This window comes from Paroedura picta, chromosome 3, assembly GCF_049243985.1.
Source record: "Paroedura picta isolate Pp20150507F chromosome 3, Ppicta_v3.0, whole genome shotgun sequence".
Classification (NCBI taxonomy): domain Eukaryota; kingdom Metazoa; phylum Chordata; class Lepidosauria; order Squamata; family Gekkonidae; genus Paroedura; species Paroedura picta.
Genome location: NC_135371.1, coordinates 96,344,137 through 96,350,898, shown reverse-complemented (window position 1 = coordinate 96,350,898; position 6,762 = coordinate 96,344,137). Strand labels below are relative to the sequence as shown.

The following is a 6,762-nucleotide window of genomic DNA, read 5'->3' as shown; positions in this document are numbered from 1 at the left end:
CTATCACAAGGATTTCCCATGTTTCAGCCTTCTTGTTTAAGTCATTGTTTTTTGCAGATTTCCACTTGACATCATCCTCTTATTTTTATTTTATTTATTATATTTATATACCGCTCTCCCCGGGGGCTCAGGGCGGTTTACATAAGAACAAACAACAGTACATAAAACAATCTATAAACATGTGAATAACTTTACAATAATAACGAATGGTTGTAACCGTATAACAATGTAACAGTATAAATAATATAGACAATACTACTACACTTGATCTTAGCCAAAAGGCCGAGAAGCGATATATAGACAATGCAACAATACAAACAGGTCCAGAGTGTGTTGGTGGACTTCTGAGGGGGGGAAGGGGGGGAGCAGGGGCCTTTCAGTCGCTGTTGATTGCGTCTGATCTCAACCAAATGCCTGGCAGAAGAGCTCCTTTTTTGCAGGCCCTGCGGAACTGTTTAAGCTCCATCAGGGCCCTGATCTCCTCCGGGAGCTCATTCCACCAGATGGGGGCCAGAACAGAGAATGCTCTGGCCCTGGTTGAGACCAGGCGGACTTCTTTAGGGCCAGGGATCCTTAACTAGTTGGTGGCAGTGGAGCACAGCATAAGAATTGTAAAACTAAACTCCTTAGGCCCTGACAACTTGCATTCGGACTAATAGGGAGGGCATAGGCGGGGAGGCGATCCCTCAGGTAAACCATTGCAAAAAATACTAGTAAAAATCCCACGTAGGAGATCCACATGATGACATGCATAGAGTCCAGACCAAGCAAAAGCCATGTGCTGGGAGGCGCAGGGGGCTGTGGTTTGGGGCCACAGACAGCAGAACAGTCCTGACAGCTGCAAGGCTCTGTACAGATATCCACAGATTCATTGCAGCCCTTGGTGGCATTATTCATAGGAGTCATTCCATGGATCTGTTTGTGCACAAACCGTAAACAGCCTGTTCTTTCCATATTCAAAAATCTGCTTTCTTTTAAACATAAAAAAGTATTTCCTGGACAGGACACTCTCAGTACTAGCAGATTCTTGTGACTGGAGAGGAAGCAGAGCAAGGGTGAAGGGCTGGTCAGACACTCTTTCCATTTGTGAATTAACACAAGGGGCCCATCACCCACAACCATTAGCATAGCAGAAGAATATCACCTGCCTGGGGTGGGGGGTAATCACTGGAGGCTCTGCAAATAGGAGGGTTAAAAAAAAAGTTTGTTAAAGGTATTGCTTTAGTCATGAAGAAAGAAGAAGAAAGAAAAAGAAGAAGTCACCCACAGCTCATCCTGTCTCTTAGGGAGGGAGGAGGGGATGGGAGGGAATGGGATGGGATTGTCAGGGGTGTCTTAAAATTGAACGGTTTTGTTTTCCCCCCCAAAATTTTTGAAGCCATTGCAGAGTTGCATTACCTATGCTCCTCAAAATAATTTTTAAAATTAAGACAGGTAGAGATTCCTGAGGATCATGGGAGAACCCTGGGAGGGGTGGGGGCTTCAATACACATCAGGCATGAAAACAAAACCATCAGCAACCAGACTACTATGGAAAATCACCCTGGGTTAGAAGTAGCCCTGGTATGAATTGGAAAGCACTTTTGATATGCCCAAGCTATGCCTTTGGCTGTGCAAAGATAAATGCGGCCGCAATCTTTCATTTTATTTCTGGTTCACTATAAGCAAGAATGGTCAGACCAAAAGAAGCTTACCCAGACAGCTTTGCATGTGAGAAATACACCCAAATTGGCCCCATGTGAAGTCAGTCTCACTCAAGAGGTTTCCTGGCTGTCCCAGGAATTATGCAAATAACCTGCACAAAGAAAGGGACAGGCAGCATGCTCTTTCCCCTACTCTGGCACAATAATAACAAAAGAACTGGCAGCACCTGGTCAGTGGCCGATCTTATCAACGACTCTGTATTGTCTTACTTTATCCATTTAGGCAGATTGTGAGTGGGTGTGCAGGAAGGGATGTGCCAATGTTGTCTCTTGTGGCCCTTCCTTGCATACCCAGGGAATTGCTAATTGCCGCTGCGGGATGGTAGGTGAATTTCCTTCCAGGTCAGGCTGGATTCTGGAGATTTTGTTTTGGAGGGGGGGGGGAATCACTTGGGCATGAAATTGGAGTAACTGTGAGTGAGCAGGTAGTTGTGAGTTCCTGCAATGTGCAGGGGGCTGGACTACATGACCCTGGGGGTACCTTGCAATCTATGATTCTATGGTTCTAATATAATCTTTCTGGCAGTTTCTTCCTGTCCTTAATTGCTGGCACATCAAAATCCCTTTAAGAGTGGGTCTGCTATACCTGGACAGCCCTTCCAGCCAAAATGTAGATGCAGCCAACACCAAGACCTACACAGAGCTTTATATCAGGACTGAACATTTCCCAACAAACCCATTAAAGATTCTTTATCAAGGTCCAGTTCTTCCATTAACAAACCCTCTGTTTCTTTGATATTGCTTAATTAATTCTTTCAGTCGTTGTCTCAGGAACTCCATGCCTTGCACCTAGCCACCAAGGTACAAAAATTGCTATAAAAAGGGAACAGAGGGTTCTTCCTTACACAAAATCCATTTTGCAGATAGGCAGCTGCTTCTGAATTCTTCTTTATTTATTTATTTATTTATTTATTTATTTATTATATTTATATACCACCCTCCCAAGGCTCAGGGTGGTTTACATAAAACTTAGAGGAACAGGGGACAGTACAGATAACTCAGTAGTTATAAACGGTAACAGTACAGTAAAAAACATTGTCCTGACAGTCTGACTCTCAGAGGGTACTCATTGGATGGTAACTATGAGCCTTCTTTGATCCAAACTTAACCCTTTATTGCACCCAATTACCTCTTTGTTTTTTCCCCATCTGTATGATAGTGTTTTGTTGAAACGGAATGTATATTGTTAGGGACCTTTTTATTTGTTCTAATAAAAATCCTTTTTATTAATTAGTAAGAAATGCCTCTGCCTACGATTTTTGACCAGATACTCTCTTCATAGGAGCCTCTTGTGGCAGAGGGTAGTAAGGAAGCCGGCATGCTCTCTGAAGCTCTGACCATGAGGCTGGGAGTTTGATCCCAGCAGCTGGCTCAAGGTTGATTCAGCCTTCCATCCTTCCGAGGCTGGTAGAATGAGTACCCAGCTTGCTGGAGGGTAAATGGTAATGACTGGGGAGCATCACCCCAACTGTCAGACATGACTCGGTGCTTGCACAGGGGATACCTTTACCTTTACCTTTACTCTCTTCATATATACTCATGTAGTATCTTATTTGTTGCCCCACTGGCATAGCTTATTTTCTTCTAGAATTGCTAATTCTCCCATCACAAATTCAGGAGACAGGTCCATTTTAGGTTACACTGCCCCTGAGATCTAGAGGTACGGCACCTGCCTGATGTCCTAAACAGCCAGATATGGAAGCTTTCCACTCAAACACACAGTTGTTACTTTATTGCTTCAGATATATATATCCTACACTTTCTAGAAATAGCAGGGTTCAGTCCCTTCTGTTGGCACTCTCAATTTCTTGTTATAAAACAGCACCCTCATTTCTCCTCTCTGGAAAAGAAAAGCTCACTCATCTATTTTGTGTCTCATCTCTGTGTCCAGAATTTAATTGCCTATAAAATGAAAATCAGTCTTCCTGTCTGACTGAAATTTGAAAGTGAGGGACCCTTCAATGAGGAATATATGATCTCAGAACATATCATTACAATTGAATAGGGAGGAAAGTTACGATCAGAGATAAATTTACTATAAAAATGAATGGAAATAAACAACCTGGTAGTTTTAATTCAAATAATAAAGAATCCAAAACAAGTGCTGTGAAATTAAAATACATAGCAAATCAAATTACCTCCTGCACTCACCTTATGGAACAACTTTGCTGTATGGAACGAATACTTGCATGGCAGCTTCTCCATAAGACAAACATTATGGGCAGAGCAGTAGACCACACAGGTCAATCTAATTGTGTGCACAATGGTCATACCACTGCCAGGAATGTCTTCCTTTTTTCAAGCACTCGTCATGTGGCAGCCAGAATATACATATTAATCCTAAGAAGGATCAGAGACTATTGTTATCTTCATCAACCTAAAGAAACTGCAATCAAGGAAATGAAGGCAGTAGAAAATTTCCTCATCCAGATCTATAGCTTCTGTTTTGTTTTGATTCCCCCCTCACACACACACACACACACACACACACACAGTGCATTAACTTCCAAGGAACAGAACAGAACTGAATCACTTCTGCTTCTTGATCACATTTGACTTTTGTACCTACACAGGCCAGAGCAGGAAGCAAAGATCCTATGGTTGCTTTTGCACTCCTTCCAGGTTGTAATCAGACTTCGGGAGGCCTGTATATAGGCACGGCAATCAAGAGGAAAGAAAATTAAACAGACTTAGGTGGGAATATGCTTGCATGCATTTTTTTCCCTTCAGACATCACATATTTCTTGTGGCCTAATATTCTCTTAATGGTACTTTCACCAGCCGACATTCTCACCACAACCTGCTCCAGTTTCTTTTCTTTCCTACACTTCTCTTTATGTCATTCCTTTCACTCCCTTTCACTCAGACTTTCCAGTTCCTACCAGAGTTGCCAACCTCCAGATGGTGGCACAAACTCCTCTGGGATTACAACATATCTCCAAGCAACAAAGATCAGTTCATTGCGAGAAAATGGCCATTTTACAAGGTGGATTCTATGATGTTATACCCCACTGGTCCCTCCGTTCTCCAAACCCTACCTACTTTAGGCTCTACCCCCCTAAATCTTCAGGTATTTCCCAACCCCAAGCTGGCAGCCCTAGTTCCTGCAGAACCCCCTTGTTTCCTGGGGCTAATAACTTCCTCCACTCCTTAATGCCTCCCTCCTTTGTTTCCCCTGATTGCTTGTCTCCTTCCTCAGCTTCCTTCATTCAGGATCCCATGTGTTTTTGTATTTCTGTCATTCAGGCCTACTGCATTCGTTCAATATCCTCTTCCCTATTTCACTGCTATTCCAGCCCTTATCTAGACTTCCATTAATTTGTTTGTTTGTTTGTTTATTTGGATTTTTATGCCACCCATTCTTTACAGCCCTGGGCAGTTTACATGGAACATTATAACTTTACATAGAACATTATAATAATCTATAACATTATACAAGTTTCAGTAGAACATCACAACAATCTAACAATTCACAACAACAAACTGGGGAGATCAGATTGCTCAGTCATGGAAGGGCGTCTGAGGGGGGGCCCAGCAGATGTTCTGAGTCAGTCGGCCTCAAGCAAATGCCTGGGGGAGAAGCTCCCTTTTGCAGGCTCTGCAGAATTATGGAAGTTCGGGCAGGGGATTGCTTATCTGCTGATTACTCGACTTGAGCAACCACAGTGGTTGCCCCCACTGACCTCAGCAATTTGTCCAATGAACAAATGTTGTGTACTAGTGGTTGTGTGATCCTAATGTAACATTTGACCAGGTTTGTGAACTCTGCACTTGCAAATAGCAGAGACAGAAAACTCATCAGCCCTTAGTAAGTCCTTTTAGAATTGTTCCTGCTAAGGCAAGCATGCTACAGGTCTGGCTCAGGAAATAGACAGCAGACCGCATTTCCACGGTCTAATCACCTTCCACTTGTAGGGATCAGGCAAATCTGAAATAATGAAGGTAAACAAAAAATGCATGTAAGAATCTTATGACAGGTAAGTCAAAGATCATGGGCACTAAATCTTAAAAAGGAACCTCCTCTAAGTTCTTAAGGCTGCAATGTTGCTTCTATCAATTTCTGTTTAATGTTGTAGAAGGTAAGGCATGAGAAACTGCACTTTTCATTCCCTCCCATTCCCAAACTAATCTTTCAAGGGTAACATGCTTTTGAAAACGTTTTCTAAAGGATGGCACTTGTTTGATAAGAATGAGAATATGGAGATAATAGCTGCCACATGAGCAGATTACCCATAGAATATCCTGCAGAGCACTAGCATCAGTAATGGATTTCAACTGAGACATGACTTCCAAGCTATGAGCCTGAACACAAAGGAAAGCATCCTGGCTTGCTCTGCACTGCCTTTCTTTCTCCTTCTTAGAATTAACAATGCCCCCAAACATGCACACACTCACACACAAATTGAGCTGAAAAAAAGGACATAGGAACCAATTCCCTCTCTTCCCCCAACACACACAAGGCCCACATCACTATAACGCCCTTGACCCAGCACTGCAAGGCAAATGTTCCTAGGGCCAATTTGTGGAGGTGAAACTTGGAAAAGAGCTTGTTGATTAGTTGGCCTGTTTCCTCCTGCTCTGCTCATTTTGAAGTCCAGAGCCTCGCTCTGACAATTCAGAGGAAGGCTCTTTTAAGGCAGGTGATGGGCTTCCAGATGTAGCTGAGCAAAGTCCTAGAGAAAGACCATTGGGATCGAGTTCATGGGATCTTCTCACTCCTGGCCAAATAGCACATTTCCTTTTAAAGCTTTCCAGCTCAGCAGGATGAGGAGGGGGACAGAAGCTCAATACTAGGGCTTCAATTCAAAGTGATTGAGGAAGCTGCTGCTGCCCAAGGGTGCTGTCAGTGGCAGGAAAGAGCCTATATTAAGTACAAGGGAGGAAAGAATTGCTTCCTCTGGAAGGAGAGCACTGGGAGTCAGGACAGAAATACAAGCAGGATGCTACATCACCAAGCAGACCCAAGGCTGTTGTGTCAGTCCAACAAGGGCTTGGGACATGGCCCCTTCCTACCACAAGAGAATTCTGTGATCTTCATATATGAGGCTTCAACGTCTAT

General features: G+C 43.2%; 1 pseudogene; it reads right to left on the bottom strand.

Moving 5' to 3' along the window:
- Positions 1-205: 205 nt before the first annotated feature.
- Positions 206-294, bottom strand: LOC143834578 (U2 spliceosomal RNA; annotated as a pseudogene).
- Positions 295-6,762: the final 6,468 nt, after the last annotated feature.